The 26111-nt window shown below is 44.9% G+C and overlaps 1 pseudogene across 1 annotated transcript in view; it reads right to left on the reverse strand.

Annotated features, from left to right (window-relative positions):
• Positions 1-726: 726 nt before the first annotated feature.
• The window catches only part of LOC308150274 (actin-binding protein IPP-like), a 121251-nt pseudogene continuing 95866 nt past the window's right edge, over positions 727-26111 (reverse strand). Inside the window, exons 5-9 of the transcript in view lie at positions 2417-2592; positions 2014-2143; positions 1802-1924; positions 1336-1556; positions 727-951 (exon numbers count right to left, since the gene is read on the reverse strand). The product of the transcript in view is annotated as an actin-binding protein IPP-like (transcript). The remainder of the gene's footprint in view (positions 952-1335; positions 1557-1801; positions 1925-2013; positions 2144-2416; positions 2593-26111) is intronic.

A 26111-nucleotide genomic window follows, 5' to 3' on the forward strand; every position in this document is an offset into this window, starting at 1 on the left:
GATTAAAGGTGGGTCAAAATAATATATAAGTCAAAGTGCACAGGTCGATCAGTTCATATCATGTCAGAGAAAAGAGTGACATTCTCATGAACATCTTGGAGCACCACTGTATGACGAAATGGTGCAAAGAGACTTCTCTCTGTCAATTGAGAGCCATATCTTCACTCATTGAAATTAGGCTACATCCTGAAAGTGCCACAGTTCAGACACACTTGCTAAAAGATCACAGTGCACAATAGAAGCAATTTACCTTGCAATCAAGACACACTGACACACCTCAGTGTAACTGACAGAGTGCTAGGTTGCCATTTTGGCTCAGTGTTGAATGTACAATGTCTAGTTCAGCAATATCAGCAACAAACAATCAAACATTCTGTAAATCCACCATCTCAAAGCCTACGGAAACAAGTGCTATTTGACTTTGAACAGCAAATTCCTCTACCAAGAAAAAGGCCCTCCGTTTGTGCTCTGTAAGATGCTGAGCATAATGTCTTGTACATGATCAAGTTTCCACTGTAGCTCACACTTCACTGGCTGGCTGAGGGTACGATGTGTGTGGTCATGGATATGGGAGGTGGGCAAGTAGATTCTACTGTGGCGTCCTGCCACTGTACAACATCTAAATCCATTGCTGGTGAAGGCCATGTTTCAAGCGAAATAGTAATAATGTGTTGGAGGAGGACTCTTCTGTGATATGGCTCTGGATGGAAACAGTGGACCTGTCTCTCAGAGGACGGCCACCCCTCCATCACAGCGGCTGGTGATCATGTTGCCGATCTCAGTCCAGGTGTCCAGGTGGGGGTCATAGATCTCCACTGAGTCCACAGTCACGGGTGGTGAAAAGTCTCCGCTGGTGGCCCGCCCCCCAACAGCGTAGAGCAGACCATTTACGGCTGATACGGACACCCCCGCCCCCGCCACCGCCATAGGTGCCACCTCCACCCACTTCTCCTGTGGAAGGAAAGACACATTATGGTTAAAAGACACACAGTCACAGTCTTTGTACTAGTCAATAATACATGCTCATCTATTGCGATTCATGGAAAAAAAACATCTTTGACATAAATATCTCAGCTCTCTAACCTTTTAGTCTATCTTTTAGTCAATTGGGTAGACTCTGCGGCTTTATCTAAGTATACAGGCACCACCCTCCCCTCTATAGGCGACCATCATTTAGCATGGGCCAAGTCAGTTAACATGTATTTTGTGAAGTATCCCCTTCATGTTATTGTTCAGTCAAAGGTCAATGTCCAATACACTAACTAATTGTACTAATTGTGAAGCCTTCTGTGTGACAGCAGAGACAGACACCAGACAAGACAGACAGGCTCCAACCTCCTCAGGACAGTACTTCTCCACCGTCTCCAGGGAGCCCAGCGCCTTGTTCCAGCCTCCCACAGCGTAGATGCAGTTGTTGAGGCAGGCCACGCCCACGTAGGCCCGTTGTGTAACCATGACAGGCAGCTCGCTCCAGCGGTGGGAGATGGGGTCGTACATCTCGGCCGAGCGCAGCTCCATCCTCTTGTCACTGAGACCCCCGATCACGTAGATGAACCCTGCAGAGCGATCAAAGGCCACACAGATCTAGTTGGTTCAGAGGACCTTCCTAACAATAACATTACGAGTGTTCATTAAGATCAAAGGGTAAATATGGTGTGAATATGGTATTACATTTTGCTTGTACATGTACTATATATATATATATACATTTCTTCTTATTTTATTTGTTTTTAATTATCACTGAATAAGCATGCTAGTCTCTAAATCATAGGTTCCTTAGTGATCTCTGGGAGAGCCTAACCCTGTAACTCGCAGCAGCCAAAATAGAATCGTGGAACCGCCATGTTTCCGATGATCTCCCACTTGTTCTCTGCCGGGTCGTAGCGCTCCATCGTTTTCCCAATCTCCGATCCGATCCAACCACCTGCAAGAGCACAGTAGTGAGGTCACATGATACTCTATTCACATCTACTTCCATGTACTGCATGTCCCAAGTGACAGGCTGGTGTTTACCTAGTGCGTAGAGCGCCCCGTGACAGGGGCAGACGCCAACTCCACAGCGTGGGAAATTCAAAGAGGCTACTGCCGCCCACTGCTTGGTCACTGGGTCATATCTCTCTGTGCAGTCGAATATCATGGAGTCCTCCCTGCCTGGGCAATAGCAAACGGAAAGCATAATTATATTATGTCAAATGGAAATTCCACTGTGAAATATCGACATGTCAAACATGTATGCATACAGTATGACTCTGATTGCATTATGGCACTTGTACATCGTTTTTGTTTTTACTCATGAACTTGAAGGACCACCATCTGTTGATTTCCACACTGTATAACGAAGTTGTTCTACTTCTACCTCTCACAGACAGACAGACAGATAGACAGACAGACAGACAGACAGACAGACTGAGTGCACTGTCTCACCTCCAACCACGTAGACCATGCCCTCCAGCACGGCCACACCCAGCCCACTGCGGGCCTGATGCAGGGAGGACACAGTGGTCCAGTATTGACTGAAGGAGTCAAAGCGCTCCACACAGCTGAGGGCTCTCCCGTCACACCAACGGACGCCCTGCAGCCGAGTGTAGCCTCCTGAGAGGGCGAAACCAGAAGAAACCAGCTAGAAATAAAACAAGGTTAAGTAATACAATAAACAATAAAACACTGGCAAATACAGATGCATTAAAATACTAACAGTCAGAGAGGGGAGAGAGACAGAGGAGGTAGGGGTGAGGAAGAGCGGAGGTGAGGGATAGCGGGGGTAGTGGAGCAGGGGTACTTAAAATGAGGCAGTGATGGGTTATGGGATGGGTGAGAGACGGTGATCAACAGGTGCATTGATCGACTATGGTTCGCTGCAGGATTTGTTTGAAAGCAGTGAGTGAGGTGAGGGCGGTGAGTTTGAGGGTGTTTTGTAAGGTGTTCCAGTCGTGTGCTGCAGCGAACCGGAAAGCGCTGCGCCCGACAACATTACGGGCTTTGGGGATGGTGAGTCGGACAAGATCACTGGATCTTAGAACGATGACGGGGCGGTGAGAGAGGTGCAGAAGGGATGAGAGGTAGAAAGGTGTTTTGCAAAGTATGGACTTGTAGATAATATGAAGCCAGTGACAGAGCCGTCTGCTGTGAAGAGATGTCCAGTCTACAAGGGTGTACAGATCACAGTGGTGAGTTGTGAAAGGCGCACCAGTGGCAAAACGAATGGCGGAGTGATGGAGTGTGTCGAGTTTCCTAAAGGGCAGACTGAGATGCCATCCTATAGATGGTATCGCCATAGTCGAATATGGGCAGGATGGTCATCTTGACAAGGTTATGTTTGGCTGCACGGGTGAAGGAGGCCTTGTTCCGGTATAAAAAGCTTAGGCGAGCTTTGACTTTTGTCTGCAGGTGCTTTATGTGGGTGGTGAAGGAAAGGGATGAGTCCAGCCAAAGGCCAAGGTATTTGTAACAAGAGACAAACTCCAGCTCGGAACCGTCAACACAGAAGATCTTAGGGGGGCTGCTGACACGATGTCTCCGGTCGCAAAGAATGCACTTTGTTTTTTTGGTGTTGAGGAGAAGATGGAGGCGATGAAAAGACTGCTCAATGGAGGTGAGGCTGAGTTGTAGAGTGGAAGCCGCAGAGTGGAGTGAAGGGCCTGCACAATACAAGATGGTGTCGTCAGCATAAAGATGGATCTGGGATTTGCCAGCATCTTTTGCTATATCATTGATGTAGATTGAGAACAACGTTGGTCCCAAGATGGAGCCTTGAGGCACCCCTTTAGAGAGGGTGAGATGGTCTGACAAGATATTTTCAGTCTTCACTTGCTGAACTCGGTCAGTTAGCTGGCAAACCAGTTGCAAGAGTTTGTCGAGAGACCAATGTTGGAGAGCCTCTGTAGAAGGATGGAATGGATGACAGAATCAAAGGCCTTAGCTAGGTCGATAAAGGCAGCGATGCAGACCTGCTTGGAGTCCAAGGAAGTGAGAATGTCATCCATAACTTTCAAGGTAGCTGTGATGCACCCGTGGCCAGGCCGGAACCCAGACTGCATGTTGGACAGGATGTTGTTTGAGGCCATGAAGTGGCTGAGCTGTTTGAGAGCCAGCTTCTCCAGGACCTTGGCCAGGCACGGCAAGATGGAGATGGGCCTGTAGCAGTTGGGGTCGGAGCTAGAGCCACCTTTAAAGAGGGGAAAGACCAGCGCGGATTTCCAGTCAGGAGGAAAGACAGACAGCTCAAAAGACATGTTGAATAGCCGTGTGATGGGAGCGGAAATGACAGGTGCAGCAGCTTTCAAAAACATGGGTTCGAGCCCATCAAGGCCAGCAGACTTGTTTGAGTCTAGCTTGGTTAGCTCCTCTAAAACCTCTGAGGTCAAGACAGGTTTAAAGGAGAAAGCGTCACAGCTGGAAGGAGGAGGAGAATGTGATGAAGCAGCAATGGGGGGAGTAGCTGAGAATACATGGGCCGAGTTGACAAAGTGATGATTAAAAAGCGAAGCCATGTGAGACTTGTCAGTGACAAGTGTCACCAAAGGTCATTGCACTAGGAAGATGAGGGGAAGTGAGTTTGTTTTCCATGGCTTTGACCGTTTTCCAAAACATCTTGGCGTCAGAGCCACAGGATGCAAATTTGTCCAAGAAGTAACTGGTTTTGGCTTTTCTGACAGCCTGAGTGCTTTTATTTCTACACTGCCTAAAGGCAAGCCAGTAAGCAGGAGACTGGGTGGAACGAGCTTTCCGCCATAAGGTGTTCTTCTGGCGGATCAACTCAGCCAAGTCATAGGAAAACCAGGGGCTGAAGCGATCCTTTATCCGTGATTTTATGAGTGGGGCGTGTTTGTTGATGATCTGATTAAAAGTTATCTTAAAATAGGACCAGGCGTCATCCACAGTGGAGACTGAATTAATTCTGTCCCAGTTTTCTGCTGCAACATCGTGGAGAAAGGCACCCAGCTCAAACTTCTTCAGAGAGCGCTTGGTTACGATCACTGATGGTCGCTTGATTGAGGAGCCAGAGCGTATGCATGCAATGGCACAGTGATCACTCAGATCTTGACTGAAGACACCAGATTTATAATTAGAAGGGGCATTCGTAAGGATGACATCAATCAGCGTGGCAGATGAAGGGGATTTCTGATTGTGTCTGGTGGGCTCAGATATGATTTGGGAAAGGTTCAGAGCATCGAATTGCTGCGTGACTACGTCTGGGGGGTTGAACATGTCCCAGTTGAGATCACCCAGGAGGACAAACTCAGAGGAAACGTGTGGGGCCAGGAGTACACCAAGTGCAGTTAGGGTGCAAGCTGGGGCAGAGGGTGGTCTGTAGCAGACAGCGACAGAGAGAAAGAAATTGGAAGACAGTTTGATCCTTAACACTAGCAGTTCAAATTGTTTGGGGACAGACTTGGAAATTAAGATAGAACATTGCAGATGGTCTTTAACAAACAAAACTACACCACCACCTTTGGTGGCTCTGTCCTGGCGAAAAATGTTGTAACCTGGTATGGAGATGTCTAGATTGAAAACACTGTTCTTAAGCCATGATTCTGAAATGGCTAGAACATCAGGAGTAGCAGTGTGTGCCCAGGACTTTAGCAGGTCTAGTTTGGGTAACAGGCTACGGATGTTAATGTGAAGAAAGCCCATAGACTTGCGATCACAAAAATCATTGAATGACAGGTCAGAGATGGCATGATCAACAATAGCTGGGCCTGGATTGGGATGTACATTACCAGAGATGAAAAGGATGAGGCTAATCAAAATGCGACTAAGTATGGAGCCATAGCATTGCTTAAGATGATTGTTATTTTTCATGGGGGGTTTGGCATGGATTGGGAGAGGAGGGTCAATAAATTGCTGCAACAGTATGAAGGAATACAATGGAGAGCATGGCACAGACAGACTAGGAAGACATGTATTCTTTGTAATCCAGAAAGTGGAGACATCTCTGGGCAGTAGACTGAAATCAAGCGTGCCACCACCATAGGAAACTATGGCTGGCCTGTGTAAACGCCCGGGTGCAACCTCAGGAGATTGGGCCAGAGTGAGCAGACAAGTAACCAGCAGTGTAGGCCAGAAGGCCACAGGAAAATACATGCCAACAAACACCGGAACCAAACAAAAGTTACAGAAATTAGCAGTCCTCAGTTCAGCAAGCCAACTGATTGGCTAACTAACAAGTAGCTAGCAGCAGGTAGGTAGCAGCCAGGAGCAGGTGGGTAGCAGCAGAGAACAGGTAGCAGCAGAGAACAGGTAATGAAGCTAGAAGCAGGGAACAGGCAGCGTAGCTTGCAGCACAAAAAAGTCAAAAGCATTTGATCCTATCTTGTAGAATTCTCAATTGCAATTTGATATTAAATGCATCAAGATACGTTGTTATTGTAGTAATTCCCCTTTAGCTTCAACACGTGCCTGATCAATTGAGAAGTACCACTACAACTCAATCTGATGACTGACCTATGGCTGGGATTGTCGTTTCCCTTTGGGGTAGTCGTAGTGACATTCGTGGAAGCAGGAGTCAAGGTTGTTGCTTTAGCAGGCGGCACATGCACCTTGAATAAAGAGGAGACCATCAGGGGAATATTCTGTCAACATCGCTTAACGAAGTCTCATGAGACTTGTCAAAATAGGCCTGGATTTCCCTTTAGCGACGTTGATGGAATACCACCCAGGTTTTTGAGTTCCAACAGTACAATTATCCTTTGGAATTATTGGAATCATTGAAGGATTATTTGTCTTCATTAGCCCTGTCCGGACGGCATATACATTACCTGAGGACCCTGGTAATATTTGTTTACCCTAGGACCCCAGTGATTTTAATGACCGATCCGGACGGTAATAAAAGATCTCCATGCATGTTTGCGTTTCGGGTACAAGATGCCATTTATCCTCACAGAAGAAGAAGCTGTTCCCGGATGTTTTCGTCAGACCCACAACACAACGCAGCGGTTCTTTCAGAAAAGTTACTTGTCAGACATGGCGCCTAAAACTCGACACTGGACCCGAGAGGAGACCTTATGTCTCATCTCAGTGTGGGGGGAACCACGCATCCAACGCCTTTTCGAGCAATCCATCCACAACCACAACATTTGGGATGAAATCTACAAGCAGGTCTGTGACAAATCTCCGTCGGTAAAGACGAGATTTGAAACGACGAAGTGCCGTGAAAGGATCGAATACCTCAAAAAAAAATACAGAGAATGCATCAAGCACAACAGGAGCATGTTTGCGTTTCAGGTACAAGATGCCATTTATCCTCACAGAAGAAGAAGCTGTTCTAACTCCCATATGTCTGATAACTGATGCTAACAACGGGGCTGATGCTACCTTACTCACAAAACAACAAATAACTGTTTGGCTATCCTAAGTAAACAACACAAAATCCTAGTATACAACACATGTAACTCACTAAAACGTACCCAAGAACACAGCAGAAGGTCTGTCTGCAGACGACTGTCCCAAGAATAGTGAACTGATGTGGAGATCAATGTCTGAAATCCTGTTGTCTTCTGTCATCATCAGATTCGGAGTTCGGAGTTCCCGTTCGGAGTTCCCATTATGTATAGTCCAATATGAAGGAGTTCATTAATTGCCCACTGTCGATATTTCTGCCTGCTTATGAAATTCTGTTGATAGCATTTGAGAGGTTCAGCCTCCATCTTGTAAACTTGTAAACAAACGCAGGTGGCTACTTAAATACGGCTGGAGTGGGTGTGGCTACACACACTCTCACACTAAAACGAATAATACCCCCCACCCGACTTTGCTAACTAAATGTAGGTATTTAGTGAATGTAAAACTGTTGGATATGATATCGAGTGGGTTCTTCATCGCTTCGTTTGTCTAAACAAAAATGTACTTTACATATAAGCCCAGAGTCACGGCTGGGCTGTCCGAACTGTCCCACAGTTGCAGTGCTACTGATGGGGGTACCCATGGATAACGTTCATATTTGAGATACGAGTATGACGTAAGGAAACGGGTAAGGATTCCCCTCCCCTCCGATTTGAGCAACATGTGACTATTTCAGTAGCACTGTAGTAGAGAACAGTGGGGCTGTGTTGGCTAACATTATTTGGCTAGCTAGCTATTATTAGCAGTTCATCAACGAGCTTACCGGCGCAGCTTGCAAGACCTGGCTCTTCTGATCGATTTGATCACTCTTCTTCTTCTTATTGGTCGCCATGAGGGGATGACAGGTGTAGATAGTGAAGATTCAAGGGAGTCATTAATAATGTCCCAAACCACATCCATATTTTAGTAGGGATCTAACTAATTAGTACCAGGTCACGATCGACGTGAAGCAGGCAGAGCCGTAATGATGTGCAGCGTCGAAACCGGAAATGCTAGTGTTTATATCGCGCACGAAATCATAAACCTGACATGTCAATCCGGACGGTAATAAAATTACCTGAGGACCCTAGGGTTTGCTGAAACACAGTAGGTATTTCCAGCCGGAATAATTACTGGGGTCCCTGGAGTAAATCACTGACATGGTCGGTCCGGACGGCATATAAATTACCGAATTACCCCAGGTAAAAAATGTATTGCCGGGGTCCTCAGGTAATTTATATGCCGTCCGGACAGGGCTATTGTCACACACCTTTGGGGGTTTCCTGACATTCTCCATGGCCTGGTTGACAGCTGCAAACTTGTTGGAGATGCAGGCAATCTTTTTCTGCAGGCTGTTGACTACACTCTCGTGTTTGGAATAGTCCATTTTGTCCACCCTGTCACGGAGCTCCTGAAGGCTCTTGTCAAAGATTGTGAGCTTAAGTAGGCAACTCACCAGGTGCCTCAGATCACCCAATCAAGCCTCTGCCCAGCCAGTACCTGCAGCAACCAATCCATATATGGTATGAGCCCACAGCACATAGTGAGAGGGCTGCCACATCCCCCCCTCAAAAACCCAATAGTCCCCCCAATAACCAAATAAAAAACAACAAAAAATCATAAATTCCCAGTAACCTATGAGACATTCTCAGTCCTTTCTGCAGCAGCTGAGACTGTAACATGGCCTTTATGTTCATCCACGGAACACGGATAACAGATACACTGCTGATCAGTGCGACAGAACATCTTCATCACTTCATCATGACGAGAGCAGATCTTCTCCTGCAGTTGTGTGGAGGCTTTGACCAACTTGTGCTTCTTAAAGGCAGGAGATTCGTAGTGAGGCTGGAGGTGAGTCTCACAGTAAGAGGCCAGGCACACCAGACAGGACATGAGGGCTTTCTGCTTTCTCCCAGTGAAGACATCACACACCACATCTCCAGGTCCAGCATAACAGTGAGCAGGAGGAGCAGCTTGGAGTCCTGTCTTCTTCAGTTTCTCCACTAATTCAGCCAGTAGAGTGTTTCTCCTCAGAACAGGCCTCGGGATGAAGCTTTCCTTACACATGGGGCAGCTGTAGACCCCTTTGTGATCATCCAGATCCCACCAGCCCTATACAGCCCATACAGTAGCTGTGTCCACAGGGAATAGCCACCGGATCCGTCAGTATATCCAGACAGATCGGACAGCTGAAGGAGTCCATGCTCTCTGCCATGTTTGCTTCACACACGACCGCCGGTCGCCGGGGCGCTTTTACGGGCTGCTTCCTTGGGGCTTTGCCACCGGTGGACTTACGAGCGGTTTAGCGGTTTACGAGCAGCGTAGCTTGCAGCACAAAAAAGTCAAAAGCATTTGATCCTATCTTGTAGAATTCTCAATTGCAATTTGATATTAAATGCATCAAGATACGTTGTTATTGTAGTAATTCCCCTTTAGCTTCAACACGTGCCTGATCAATTGAGAAGTACCACTACAACTCAATCTGATGACTGACCTATGGCTGGGATTGTCGTTTCCCTTTGGGGTACCGTATTTTCAGCACTATAAGGCGCACCGGATTATAAGGCGCACCTTCAATGAATGGCCTATTTTAGAACTGTTTTCATATACAGGGCGCACCGGATTATAAGGCGCACCGGATTATAAGGCGCATAGAATAGAAAATACTGCAGTCAAACGTTTGACTGGGGTTGCGTTACGCCCAAGCTCCACCTACTGCGTTGCGTCACCTCTCCATCGGTGTTGTGTCAACTTCCCGTGGTCCATGCTCCACCTGAGCGTTCTCACCGTCAATGTTCTACCTGCTCCACTGTCAAAAATATATATTTTTTTCCACCTCAAGTATCAGCCGTTCGTCATCCATTTTTGCAACAAGCGTCAAGGACCTGCGGTGATTCACAGCTGACTCGCGTGAATAGCAATTCGCAATAGCTGCGACCACGAGCTATAGAGTAGTTAGCTACAAGCATTTTCAATCTGGTATTATCTCTATTAGTGGATTAACCGCTGTGGTGATTCAACAGCTGATAAAAATACATCAAGTAGACTACAAACAGAGCGATAAAAATACATCAAGTAGACTACAAACAGAGCAAAACAATAAAACACCAGAAAACAACCAATAGGCTATACAATTATAACCAACAACCAATATGTGACAGCTCCTGGTGAAATGTGCAACGTCATTTTTCAGTTTTTACACATGCTTAAACTACAGATTGTAAGCTTTCAAATGATGTGTCATACATTAAAATCAGAGAAAGATTGATCACGACAGGCGTATTTGAATGTTGGTTCACCTCAAACACTGAATGGGAGAAAAGTGACTCTGAATCTGAACGCAGCCACAGCTACGAACGCTGCTAACAAAACACATCGCTACGAAGGTCCAAACTGTATTTTAATAACATGACAACATACTGGGAGAACATCGACATACTAAAAACACATAACTACACAACAAGATGAACACACAGTTCTTACTTTTGAACACGAGCTAAAACGAAAGTATGTTTACAAGTCAACCCTCCCTTACCGGTAGCCTCCGGCAAACGAGAATAATGAATCCAATACACACATTATAAGTGTTTAGTGATCGTTAAACTGTTGTTTATTATATCGAGTGGGTACTTTAAAACTTCAAGTTGAAAGCACCAAGAAGGACCGCCTCGAAATTCATCGATGTTCATGTCCCGTGCTCGCGCTGTTGCCTTCATTCGAATAGTGACTGTAGAGACGCTTCTACTTGCGGCTCTCTGTTCAACAACCCACTGTTCGAGTTTGTCCTCTAACTGTGTTTGTCCTCTAACTGTGTCTAACTGTGTCTAACTGTGGCCATCTCGCTTTGTTCCCTCGGAAACTCTGTTTAGTCTTCTTTACTTGGGGTCTTGTGGTGTGGGACTGTGAGTAGGCACAACACCGGTGTTTACTGATTACCGTAATGCTGCAAGCGGTGCGGCTTTGTAGTTTACCAGTCGTACTGAAACATTTTGACAGATTGCCTTGAGCGCCGTGTACAACCAGTATAGATCAACCAATTAACAAATTGATCCATATATAAGGCGCTCCGGGTTATAAGGCGCACTGTCGGTTTTTTTGAAAATTAAAGGCTTTTAAGTGCGCCTTATAGTGCGGAAAATACGGTAGTCGTAGTGACATTCGTGGAAGCAGGAGTCAAAGTTGTTGCTTTAGCAGGCGGCACATGCACCTTGAATAAAGAGGAGACCATCAGGGGAATATTCTGTCAACATCGCTTAACGAAGTCTCATGAGACTTGTCAAAATAGGCCTGGATTTCCCTTTAGCGACGTTGATGGAATACCACCCAGGTTTTTGAGTTCCAACAGTACAATTATCCTTTGGAATTATTGGAATCATTGAAGGATTATTTGTCTTCATTGTCACACACCTTTGGGGGTTTCCTGACATTCTCCATGGCCTGGTTGACAGCTGCAAACTTGTTGGAGATGCATGCAATCTTTTTCTGCAGGCTGTTGACTACACTCTCGTGTTTGGAATAGTCCATTTTGTCCACCCTGTCACGGAGCTCCTGAAGGCTCTTGTCAAAGATTGTGAGCTTAAGTAGGCAACTCACCAGGTGCCTCAGATCACCCAATCAAGCTATAGTATCCAACTGCGCGCATCAAATCCATCACCCGGAAATGTGTGTTGGACCACGTCATCGTAAGCGCGTCGGTAAAAGAAACCGCGAGAAACCGCGAGATTTTGAAGGATCTTAAAAACACGGCGACATTGTATAGGACATTTAACGAACAATAATTTGAACACGCAATTGATAAGAAGAAGAAGAAGAAGAAGAATTACAAATACAATGGCAAATGCAGCTCAGGTGAGAATTTCGAAATATTATTAATGAACATGTTATAGTTTTCAGATGTGTATTTATTATTTAGGTTGTTGCATGTGTTACGCGGCTGTTTCGCACGTAGTTTTGTTCATCTGGCTTGGCTAATTGGGTAATCCTATGTGGTTTAGCGTTATCAGAGATATTAGAGAGATATTAGATTAGATTCAACTTTATTGTCATTGCTGAGTACAAGTACCAACAACAAAATGCAGTTATGCATATAAGATGTACAGCTGGCAGGGCTAAAAAACGCTGCGTTGTCTTCAACCACTTAATGTAATTTAAAAGTTCACAATAGCTACATTCTCAGATGTCTACCGATTACTTATCCCCCTATTTTTATTGCTTGTTTTCTTGTTTTTGAGAGCTGACTTTTTGCAGGCGCCGAGCTGTGGTCCCGAGCAGAGGGACGACTGGCCACCAACGGAGCTGTCCGTGTCTGACCACTGGGGGTTGGACACAACACTGAACACTACACTACACTGGACACTGGACACAACACTGAACACTACACTGGACACTGGACACAACACTGAACACTACACTGGACACTGGACACAACACTGAACACTACACTGGACACTGGACACAACACTGAACACTACACTGGACACTGGACACAACACTGAACACTACACTGGACACAACACTGAACACTACACTACACTGGACACTGGACACAACACTGAACACTACACTACACTGGACACAACACTGAACACTACACTACACTACACACAACACTGAACACTACACTGGACACTGGACACAACACTGAACACTGAACACTGGACACAACACTGAACACTACACTACACTGGACACTGGACACAACACTGAACACTACACTACACTGGACACAACACTGAACACTACACTACACTGGACACTGGACACAACACTGAACACTACACTGGACACTGGACACAACACTGGACACAACACTGAACACTACACTGGACACTGGACACAACACTGAACACTACTGGACACTGGACACAACACTGAACACTACACTGGACACTGGACACAACACTGAACACTACACTGGACACTGGACACAACACTGAACACTACACTGGACACTGAACATCTGTCATTACGTGAAGCGCATTGAGTCGCATCTTGTAAGAAATGCGCTATACAAATAAAACTTGTATATACAATTGATTTGATCCCTTGTACACTTTTTTGGGCATTTGTGTTGCAACACACCTATACATTGTGTTTGACCTAATAAAGTCCCACACCTGGGGTCATTGACATTCTTTTATTTATATACAGTTAGGTCTGGAAGTATTTGGACAGTGACACAATTTCCATAATTTTGTCTCTGTATGCCACCACAAAGGATTTGAAATGAAACAATCAAGATGTAATTGAAGTGCATACTTTCAGCTTTAATTCAAGGGGTTGAACAAAAATATTGTATGAAACATTTAGGAATTGCAACCATTTTTATACACAGTCTCCTATTTTCAGGAGCTCAAAAGTAATTGGACAAATTAACAATCATACAGTAAGTAAAATGTTCATTGTTAATACTTAGTCGAGAATCCTTTGCAGGCAATGACTGCCTGAAGTCTGGAACACATGGACATCACCAAATGCTGGGTTTCCTCCTTTGTGATGCTTTGTCAGGCCTTTACTGCAGCAGTCTTCAGTTGTTGTTTGTTCGTGGGTCTTTCTGCCTTTAGTTTTGTCTTCAGCAAGTGAAATGCATGCTTGATTGGGTTGAGATCAGGTGATTGACTCTGGCCATTGCAGAATATTCCACTTCTTTGCCTTAAAAAGTCCCGGGTTGCTTACACACTATATTTTGGGTCATTGTCCATCTGTATTGTGAAGCACCATCCAATCAACTTTGCTGAATTTGTCTGAATCTGAGCAGACAGAATATCCCTAAACACTTCAGAATTCATCTGTCTGCTTCTGTCTTCACATCATCAATAAACACTAGTGACCCAGTGCCATTGGAAGCCATGCATGTCCATGTCATCACACTGCCTCCACGTTTTTTCACAGATGATGTGGTATGCGTCGGATCATGAGCCGTTCCAAGCCATACTTTTTTCTTCCCATCATTCTGGTACAGGTTGATCTTAGTTCCATCGGTCCAAAGAATGCTGTTCCAGAACAGGGCTGGCTTGTTTAGATGTTTTTTGTCAAAGTCTACTCTGGCCTTTCTATTCTTGAGGCTTATGAATGGCTTGCACCTTGTGGTGAAACCTCTGTATTTGCTTGTGTGAAGTCTTTCTTTTATGGTACACATGGATAATGATATGCCTACCTCCTGGAGACTGTTCTTCACTTGGCTGGATGTTTTGATGGGGGTTTTCTTTACCATGTAAAGGATCCTGTGATCATCCACCACTCTTGTCTTCCATGGACGTCCAGACCTTTTTGTGGTGCCGAGCTCACCAGTGCATTCTTTTTTTCTCAGAATGTACCAAACAGTTAATTTGGCCAGTATTAATGTTCCCACTATCTCTCTGATGGATTTTTGTTTTGTTTTTACAGCCTAAGGATGGCCTGTTTCAGTTGCATTGAGAGCTCTGTTGACTGCATGTTGTGCGTATACAGCAACAGCCTCCAAATGCAAATGCCACACTTGGAATCAACTCAGACCTTTTACCTGCTTAATTGATAAAGAAATAATGAAGGAATAAATAGCCCACACTGGCCCATGAAACAGCTTTTGAGTCAATTGTCTTATTACTTTTGGTTATTATATATAAGAGCTATAATTCATAAACCCTTCCTTCAATTTGGATGTGAATACCCTTAACCTAAAGCTGAGAGTCTGCACTTTAAGCCCAGTAAATTCTGTTGGAAATCTCATATAAGATACGTTAGATCCAAAGTATCAAGGAGTATTGCAGTATTGTGCAGGGCAAAACATATTCTGGAACAGAGGATGTTGTATACTCTATATTGTTGTCTTGTCTTACCCTATTTGAGTTACTGTGTGGAGATATGGGGAAATGAATATAAAAGCACTTTAAACCCATTGATTACACTACAGAAAAAAGCTATGAGGATTGTACATAAGGTCGGATATCGTGATCACACTAATAACTTGTTCCTAATGTCAAATGCCTTAAAGCTCATGGACTTATTCAAATTTAAATTGGCACAGTTAATGTATAAAGCAAAGACTCAAGAACTCCCACGTAACATTAACAAATGATTTATAGAGAGGGATAAGGGGAGAGGTCATTTGAGTGGTAACCACAACTTTAACAAGGGTTATACTCGCACCCATCTCAGGAGCAGGTGCATATCATTCTACGGAGTTACCATATGGAATGGGCTAGAGGAAAATATGAAGGAAAGCAGAAATATTGCTCTATTTTAAAAAAGGTTTAAATTATTTTTAATGAAAAAGTATTAGAACGGATGATACTGAAATATATGTATTAATTAATTGGATTATATAATGTAAGCATAATTGTTAAGTATAAACAGGGGTAGGACAGGCTTCTTCCTACTCCTTTTCGAACAATTGATAGGACTGTACTCTACATATTAGTTTTTTTTTTGTTTTGTTTTTGTTTTAAATCATGTTCGAAATAAAGATTCATTCATTCATTCATATGCATTATATGACTGTAACTTGTGTGTGACTGTAACTAAGATGTTTTGGTAAACAGCTAAAATAACACAAATTCTGTCTGTGATAACTGTAGAATCCATTGCTGGAAATGTGTTCATGGTTTCCACCGTAGTTTCCACCGTAGTAAGGCGATGACGTAGTCTATGCAAATATGCAGGCGCGGTATGATGACGCGCTCCAACCACTCAAACCAAATATGGTCCATCAAGTTTCCGGGTGATAGATTTGATGTCTGCAGCTGGATATACTTGTTTTGCATTGCGTTGGATCCGGAAGTAAACCGGAAGTAGTTTCTTGCCCGGAGCTCTCGCCTCAGATTTTAAATCCTCAATTTTGGCCGCCATTGGCTAAAATCTGTAATTTGGCTCTACAAGTGTTAATATGTCATTTTATGAAGTTTTTATGTTTTCAGGCGAGAAAGTAACCATATATATTCACAAAATGTGTCCAGTTTATCAAAATAACCCGTTTATATATCTGATCTGACGTTTTTTTCCCCACTTCTGTGGGAAACTTCGCTAGCAACACGAGTAGAGTTGTTGCGTCTGCATCGCACGTTGAAGTACGTCAAGTCCATCCCAACAGGTTGCGCCAGAACGACGCAACGCAATGGCCCTGTGTGCACCCAGCGTAAGACGTTATTGCTCCATACGGCGGTCCGATGATTGTCCCGCGGAAAAGTGCCGGCCCGCGTGTTTGAGTCACGGGAGGAGCTGAAAACCTTTTTAACTGATGAGAAGTGTGATGACGCAAAGTTGCTTGCAAGTGACAAATTGTGCGCAAGGCTCGCATACATGGCCAACATACAGGGCCAGGCTTCGCACTGAGTGAGTATAACGACAAGTTCATAATGTTACGTATATGATAGGCTACTATGTATCATTTTGTAACATTTGGGATGGCGGTGTGCCGTGGGATTTTTTCAAGGTAAGAAATGTGCCGTGGCACAAAAAAGGTTGAAAAACACTGGTCTAACCTGTATGCAACCTGTGCTCCTACCCTGCCAGTCTGCACTGATATAGGACAACAGTGCAACAACTTTGCGGCTGAACATTTTTGTTCTTCCCGCCCCTTTGTCACTTTGGTTTCTTGGAAACAAAACATGCCCCCCACCCCCAAACCCTACTGTTAGCAGATAGAAAAACAAGCTCACTTTGCTGACAAATGAAGCGTATTTAGTGATCGTAAAACAGTTGCTTGTTATATCGCGTGGGTACTTCAAGTTGCGTATTATGAAAAACTAAAATCACATTTTTGTTCAAAAGAAAGCTATGTTTAGGATTCACAAGGTTCAGTTGACAACTGGTTGCACCTTTCATCAGCTGCCATCACATATGGAACTGTATACTTCCTGGATTTGGATGATGAATCACCAATAATATGTAGGAATGAGACATTAGGGGATGTGAAATATACTGAAATATATAAGTTTAGAAAACTATAGAAAACTAAAAACAGCCACACTCACATTAGGAACCGGCCTTTGAGCACTCGAAGCAGGATTCAGAAACGTCAGGAATATGTTAAGAAAAAGTAGGAATTAACTTGACTCTCTTTGGAGCTATTACACAACTAAAAGTCAATATCTTACCTGACCCGATTCAGATTTTTTAACAAGTCTGCCACCAGAGAAGTTTCTGTGTCCTGTGTGTCCTCTCTCAACCCATGGTGCCTAAACCCACACATGTTTAAACAATTCAGATCTAATTACATCATGCTGCATATAATGCAGCCATATTTCTGAGTTTATTCTCAAAACGATGTAAAAACATTTGTACCCCTCGTCACTGTCAAGCTCTGGATGGTGCGCCTTCTTTTGGTTAATTCTGCCTCCCTCAGAGAGCTTTCTGACCTTTCCTTGGCCCTTAAATAAAACCACAAAGAACATTTAAATTAATTGGGGAAATTCAATTGCAAATCACAGTAATCTCTCCTAGACGTTGATATGGGCAGTGACACTGACCTGTGATGCTCCATTGGAAGTCTGCAATGCCACTTGCCCTGATGTTATTACCGGTCTCTGATTGGTCACTGAAGAAATCAATATAGAGGGCTTTTTTTATAAGTGGTACCATCAAAATCTACCCCTTTCAAAATACATGCATTAGCATTGTGGAAAAGGGGAAAATAATTATAATAATAATAATAATAATAGTGCATTCACCTTTCGTGACAGCAGGGTGCCTGGGTGAGACCAGGGGTGACAGTGATCGTATAGTGCTGCCATTTGTGGCCAGGAAACTCTCCGTGTCAGAGTAGATGTCACAAGTCAGGATGGCAGGGGATCGATCCACAACACCATTCTGTGCAGGGGAATGACTCTTCCCGCTTGGGAAACATGCAAACCTCTTGGTGACTAGATCGTCATTTACACAGATCTGGGAGAGAGAGTGGGAGAATAAGCTTCTATGACTAAAGTTAAACAAATGTATGTTAGAAATTCTGCACACTTCACTACTTTTTTCTTTTTGCAAATCCACATTTCCGCACCATCGCACCTTCATGTTTCTTATGGTCAGGTAGAGCTCAATGAAAGTGGAATCAGCTTGTGTTTCACGCAACACTGCCTCCACCTGGTTGGATGCTTCAGGTAAACAATTGAACAGACAATATAGTTATTTTTATGAGTGGGGCAGTCCCACTCATAGTTTTCATTTTATTGGACAGATATAGTGAAGACAGACAGGAAAGTAGGAGAAGAAGGGTGAGAGGGCATGTCAGCAGGGAATGGGCCGGATTCGAACCCATGCCGACATGGGCATATGTGTGCACTGTAGCCCGTGGTGCTAGACCACTGGACCACCCCAGGCCACACAGACAATATAGTTAGTGCTGATTTGGGGCTGATATAAGAATCTCAACACTGAAGTTGTACAAGACTATCTATCAACAAAGATGTTAAAATCACTCTTCTCATCTTACAATGACACAGAATTATCTTTACAATGCTACAGAATTATCTTGCAATGGACGCAACATTAGTTTACCTTGTAAGAGGTTGTGCAGATAGCGAGTAGCAGAGCTGTCCCATTGATTTGACGGTCTAGAATGAAAACGTAAGCTCTCAAGGATCCGTAATAACCACACAATTAAAATCTAATAGCACAATTGCAATTACAGTGATTTAAGACCAATATCAACCCTTACACTAGTCCAGTAGTTAGTCAAACCGTACACTAGTTCAGTAGTTAGTCAAACCTTACACTAGTTCAGTAGTTAGTCAACCCTTACACTAGTTCAGTAGTTAGTCAACTCTTACACTAGTTCAGTAGTTAGTCAACCCTTACACTAGTTCAGTAGTTAGTCAGCCCTTACACTAGTTCAGTAGTTAGTCAAACCTTACACTAGTTCAGTAGTTAGTCAACTCTTACACTAGTTCAGTAGTTAGTCAACCCTTATACTAGTTCAGTAGTTAGTCAACTCTTACACTAGTTCAGTAGTTAGTCAACCCTTACACTAGTTCAGTAGTTAGTCTGCCCTTACACTAGTTCAGTAGTTAGTCCAACCTTACACTAGTTCAGTAGTTAGTCAACCCTTATACTAGTTCAGTAGTTAGTCAACCCTCACACTAGTTCAGTAGTTAGTCAACCCTCACACTAGTTCAGTAGTTAGTCAACCCTTACACTAGTTCAGTAGTTAGTCAACTCTTACACTAGTTCAGTAGTTAGTCAACCCTTACACTAGTTCAGTAGTTAGTCAACCCTTACACTAGTTCAGTAGTTAGTCAACCCTTATACTAGTTCAGTAGTTAGTCAATCCATACACTAGTTCAGTAGTTAGTCAACCCTTATACTAGTTCAGTAGTTAGTCAATCCTTACACTAGTTCAGTAGTTAGTCAACCCATACACTAGTTCAGTAGTTAGTCAACCCTCACACTATTTCAGTAGTTAGTCAACCCATACACTAGTCCAGTAGTTAGTCTAGTAGTTACACTTACACTAGTTCAGCTTTCTCTTCGCAGATGGACACCTGGAGCCTCACAGGTTGGATACCAGCCAGCTGGAACTTCCTGACCCAGAAGGGCAGCTGCAGAAACTTCTCCAACGGGGCTCGGACCCTGGAGAAAGAAATAGAAGGGTTCTTTGGAGACAATTACAATGTCATAATTGTTATATATTTAGGGATGTACTGATTAATTGGGCAGCAATCGGTATTGGCCGATAATGGTTAGGAAATTGATCAGCCGAATGCTTTGAAATGGCTGATTGTTCAAACCGATATTGCGATATCTAACCTGGCATGATAATTTGATTAGGAATATTTTCTTAATGTCTGTACGTGATCAATTCACCAAAGGAAAATATAAATATTAACACTGGTGGCTGTTGTAACTAAAAACCAGCGTGAATTCTCTCTGAAAGGTCCGTAAATCCAGACATTCTGCTCCTCTGAATGAGCCTTGTATGTGGTCAAAAGGGTGAGTTTCTGAAATTCAATGGATGAAAAAATGCTCATAGGTGCAGAGATGCCAGACACACACACACACACACACACACACACACACACACACACACACACACACACACACACACACACACACACACACACACACTCAGGGATTACTGAAAGGCAGTAATCTGCTCCTGCCCATTAACAAACCTATTTGTAACAAATCATTTGATACGTTTTAATCTTATGTTTGTTTTTTTGAGTGAGTGAGTGATTATAACAGCCAGCTGGGATGGATTGGGCAACGCATGCTGTAAACTGAGATTATGTTAAGATTAGACAGTGAAGGCCTATCTGAAGCCTCTCTCTCCGGAGGTCTATCCAACTCTGATGGCCTGTCAGGCCTAATGCGCCTACTCTTGCAACGGTTGTTCAGCCAAGTTACCCATTATGACGTAAGATCAGTTTTGCCCTTTCCTACATAATGATTACCCTATGGTAAACTGACTCTAGATCAGAGCCCCGTTTCACCACCTGAACCCGAAGCGTTGCAGAGTGCAGTGTCACTGGTCTTAGGTCAATGTCAGGCGCCGGCTAAAAGCCAACAATGTAAATGTAACAAATAATCGGTATGGGTATTGGTCGATTGTGTTATGAATAATCGGTAAGGGCCCTGAATGTTCATACTAGTGCATCCCTACTTACATTATACAGGGTTCCCTCACCTTCTGAAACATCAAATTCAAGCACCTTTCAAGGACTTTCAAGACTCAATTCCTTCAAATTCAAGGGCCCACCACAGCATAGTTTGAGACAGATCTAGATGAGAATTTATATAATAGGAATGACCATGAACGGTTTTCAAATCCAACTAATTAACCGTAGCAACTAGTATGGTTGTTTTATTCCCTTCTACAGGTTACCTATATTTTTTGGGGGGGGAGAGAGAGAGAGAGAGAGAGAGAGAGAGAGAGAGAGAGAGAGAGAGAGAGAGAGAGAGAGAGAGAGAGAGAGAGAGAGAGAGAGAGAGAGAGAGAGAGAGAGAGAGAGAGAGAGAGAGAGAGAGAGAGAGAGAGAGAGAGAGAGAGAGAGAGAGAGAGAGAGAGAGAGAGAGAGAGAGAGAGAGAGAGAGAGAGAGAGAGAGAGAGAGAGAGAGAGAGAGAGAGAGAGAGAGAGAGAGAGAGAGAGAGAGAGAGAGAGAGAGGGGAATTCAAGCACTTTCAATGACCCATGTCAATTTTCAAAAACTTTTAAGGCCTTGATTTTTTTCTCCCTCAAATTCACAAACTTTCAAGGATTTCAAGGACCCGTGGGAACCCTGATTACAGCGACGCGTTGTTCTTCTAGTTCTGTATCGTTTCAGTAGCAGAGTCGAGACATACTCATCTGAGCAGACGACGGTGTGTTCTCCGTGGTCGACCAAGAAGCACATGGCCTGACTGCCGACGGCACCCTGGAAGAGGGACTCCACTATGGCTCTGCACCAGTTCTTCAGGCCAGAGACGTACACCACACACACCTGGGGGAGCAACACAGTAGACCCAAGTTCTCCATCTCATGTAGGAAGAAGAGCTGTGGTTATTCATAGGGATGGGAATCCAGAACCTGAATCTGTTCTTTCTTTTATCGACGCCGGCATTTTGTTTCTGACAGTTGCGCGTTGCCAAAACCCATGCGGCAAACTCTGTGGTGTAGTATCCGGCGTAGATATCGAAACGTAGATACCTCATTGGACACTGCTGTATGTAGCCGCTATGCGTCTGACTGTCTATCGTCATGCACGAGGCATCTACTGTGTGTAATATCTATGGTATCCAAAGTGTAACGTTTTATTTAGTCGCAAAAAAGACAGTATTCAAGCTCTCAGGCTATGCCACAATTCAATTCAATTCAACTTTATTCGCCATGTGCAGTGCACTCGGTATTCTCCAAGCTGAACAAGCTACAGTACATACAACAACAAGCCGACAACACAACAATACTCAAGACACACAATATACGAGTGAATAAATAACAACTTAGTGAAAAAACATGTAAAGTGCAAGGTGCAATGATCAGGAGTTTTGAGGAGGGCTATGGCTTTGGGGAAGAAACTGTTCAAGTGGCGTGATGTTTTTGACCTGATGGCCCTGTACCGCTGTCCAGAAGGGAGTAATTCAAACAAGCTGTGAGCTGGATGTGTGGGGTCAGCCACAATCTTGCTCTCTTCAATGATCGGGGCTTCTCTCGGGATTATTCCATTTTGAATTGCACTTGCATTAATTAGTTAGGCCACATTTAGGGTTAGGGTTAAGGTTAGGGTTAAGGTTAGGGTTAGGGTTAGGGTAACCATAGGGTTTCCAATTCAAAATGGAATAATCCCGAGAGAAGCCCCGACAGGCGCACATAACAGGCGCACCCCTGCGCTATCAGAACGAGCTACCCCAATGTCACGTCGGAATTTGACGTTTGGATGCAAATGTCACGTCGGAATTCGAAGTTTGGATGCAATCTCACGTCAGAATTCGACGTTTGTCCATAAACCCTGCTCTGTGATAACTCTGCTCTGTGATAACTCTGCTCTGTGATAACTCTGCTCTGTGGTAACCCTGCTCTGTGGTAACTCTGCTCTGTGATAACTCTGCTCTGTGGTAACCCTGCTCTGTGGTAACTCTGCTCTGTGGTAACTCTGCTCTGTGGTAACTCTGCCCTGTGATAACTCTGCTCTGTGGTAACTCTGCTCTGTGGTAACCCTGCTCTGTGGTAACTCTGCTCTGTGGTAACTCTGCCCTGTGATAACTCTGCTCTGTGATAACCCTGCTCTGTGATAACCCTGCTCTGTGGTAACTCTGCTCTGTGGTAACTCTGCTCTGTGGTAACTCTGCTCTGTGGTAACTCTGCTCTGTGATAACCCTGCTCTGTGATAACCCTGCTCTGTGGTAACTCTGCTCTGTGGTAACTCTGCTCTGTGGTAACTCTGCTCTGTGGTAACTCTGCTCTGTGGTAACCCTGCTCTGTGGTAACTCTGCTCTGTGGTAACTCTGCTCTGTGGTAACTCTGCTCTGTGATAACCCTGCTCTGTGGTAACCCTGCTCTGTGATAACTCTGCTCTGTGGTAACTCTGCTCTGTGGTAACTCTGCTCTGTGATAACCCTGCTCTGTGGTAACTCTGCTCTGTGGTAACTCTGCTCTGTGATAACCCTGCTCTGTGGTAACCCTGCTCTGTGATAACTCTGCTCTGTGGTAACTCTGCTCTGTGGTAACCCTGCTCTGTGGTAACTCTGCTCTGTGGTAACTCTGCTCTGTGGTAACTCTGCTCTGTGGTAACTCTGCTCTGTGGTAACTCTGCTCTGTGGTAACTCTGCTCTGTGGTAACTCTGCTCTGTGGTAACTCTGCTCTGTGGTAACCCTGCTCTGTGGTAACTCTGCCCTGTGGTAACTCTGCTCTGTGGTAACTCTGCTCTGTGGTAACTCTGCTCTGTGGTAACCCTGCTCTGTGGTAACTCTGCTCTGTGGTAACTCTGCTCTGTGGTAACTCTGCTCTGTGGTAACTCTGCTCTGTGATAACTCTGCTCTGTGGTAACTCTGCTCTGTGGTAACTCTGCTCTGTGATAACCCTGCTCTGCTCTGTGGTAACTCTGCTCTGCTCTGTGGTAACTCTGCTCTGTGGTAACTCTGTCTCTGTGGTAACTCTGCTCTGTGGTAACTCTGCTCTGTGGTAACTCTGCTCTGTGGTAACTCTGCTCTGCTCTGTGATAACTCTGCTCTGTGGTAACCCTGCTCTGTGGTAACTCTGCTCTGCTCTGTGGTAACTCTGCTCTGTGGTAACTCTGCTCTGTGGTAACTCTGCTCTGTGGTAACTCTGCTCTGTGGTAACTCTGCTCTGTGGTAACTCTGCTCTGTGGTAACTCTGCTCTGTGATAACCCTGCTCTGTCTCTGTGGTAACTCTGCTCTGTGGTAACCCTGCTCTGTGGTAACTCTGCTCTGTGGTAACTCTGCTCTGTGATAACCCTGCTCTGTCTCTGTGGTAACTCTGCTCTGTGGTAACTCTGCTCTGTGGTAACTCTGCTCTGTGGTAACTCTGCTCTGTGGTAACTCTGCTCTGTGGTAACTCTGCTCTGTGGTAACTCTGCTCTGTGGTAACTCTGCCCTGTGATAACTCTGCTCTGTGGTAACTCTGCTCTGTGGTAACTCTGCTCTGTGGTAACCCTGCTCTGTGGTAACTCTGCTCTGTGGTAACCCTGCTCTGTGGTAACTCTGCTCTGTGGTAACCCTGCTCTGTGGTAACTCTGCTCTGTGGTAACTCTGCTCTGCTCTGTGGTAACTCTGCTCTGTGATAACTCTGCCCTGTGATAACTCTGCTCTGTGGTAACTCTGCTCTGTGGTAACTCTGCTCTGTGGTAACTCTGCTCTGTGGTAACCCTGCTCTGTGGTAACTCTGCTCTGTGGTAACTCTGCTCTGTGGTAACTCTGCTCTGTGGTAACTCTGCTCTGTCTCTGTGGTAACTCTGCTCTGTGGTAACTCTGCCCTGTGATAACTCTGCTCTGTGGTAACTCTGCTCTGTGGTAACTCTGCTCTGTGGTAACTCTGCTCTGTGGTAACCCTGCTCTGTGGTAACTCTGCTCTGTGGTAACTCTGCTCTGTGGTAACTCTGCCCTGTGATAACTCTGCTCTGTGGTAACTCTGCTCTGTGGTAACTCTGCTCTGTGGTAACTCTGCTCTGTGATAACCCTGCTCTGTGGTAACTCTGCTCTGTGGTAACCCTGCTCTGTGGTAACTCTGCTCTGTGGTAACTCTGCTCTGCTCTGTGGTAACCCTGCTCTGTGGTAACTCTGCTCTGTGGTAACTCTGCTCTGTGGTAACCCTGCTCTGTGGTAACTCTGCTCTGCTCTGTGATAACTCTGCTCTGTGGTAACTCTGCTCTGTGGTAACTCTGCTCTGTGGTAACTCTGCTCTGTGGTAACTCTGCTCTGTGGTAACTCTGCTCTGTGATAACTCTGCTCTGTGGTAACTCTGCTCTGTGGTAACTCTGCTCTGTGGTAACTCTGCTCTGTGGTAACTCTGCTCTGTGATAACTCTGCTCTGTGGTAACTCTGCTCTGTGGTAACTCTGCTCTGTGGTAACCCTGCTCTGTGGTAACTCTGCTCTGTGGTAACTCTGCTCTGTGGTAACCCTGCTCTGTGGTAACTCTGCTCTGTGGTAACCCTGCTCTGTGGTAACTCTGCTCTGTGGTAACTCTGCTCTGTGGTAACTCTGCTCTGTGGTAACTCTGCTCTGTGGTAACTCTGCTCTGTGATAACTCTGCTCTGTGGTAACTCTGCTCTGTGGTAACTCTGCTCTGTGGTAACTCTGCTCTGTGGTAACTCTGCTCTGCTCTGTGGTAACTCTGCTCTGTGGTAACTCTGCTCTGTGGTAACTCTGCTCTGTCTCTGTGGTAACTCTGCTCTGTGGTAACTCTGCTCTGTGATAACTCTGCTCTGTGGTAACCCTGCTCTGTCTCTGTGGTAACTCTGCTCTGTGGTAACTCTGCTCTGCTCTGTGATAACTCTGCCCTGTGGTAACTCTGCTCTGTGGTAACTCTGCTCTGTGGTAACTCTGCTCTGTGGTAACTCTGCTCTGTGGTAACCCTGCTCTGTCTCTGTGGTAACTCTGCTCTGTGGTAACTCTGCTCTGTGATAACTCTGCTCTGTGGTAACTCTGCTCTGTGATAACTCTGCTCTGTGGTAACTCTGCTCTGCTCTGTGGTAACTCTGCTCTGTGGTAACTCTGCTCTGTGGTAACTCTGCTCTGTGGTAACTCTGCTCTGTGGTAACTCTGCTCTGTGGTAACTCTGCTCTGTGATAACCCTGCTCTGTGGTAACCCTGCTCTGTGGTAACTCTGCTCTGTGGTAACCCTGCTCTGTGGTAACTCTGCTCTGTGGTAACTCTGCTCTGCTCT

The sequence above is a fragment of the Nansenia antarctica genome (genome assembly GCF_963989245.1).
Source record: "Nansenia antarctica genome assembly, chromosome: 2".
Lineage (NCBI taxonomy): Eukaryota > Metazoa > Chordata > Actinopteri > Argentiniformes > Microstomatidae > Nansenia > Nansenia antarctica.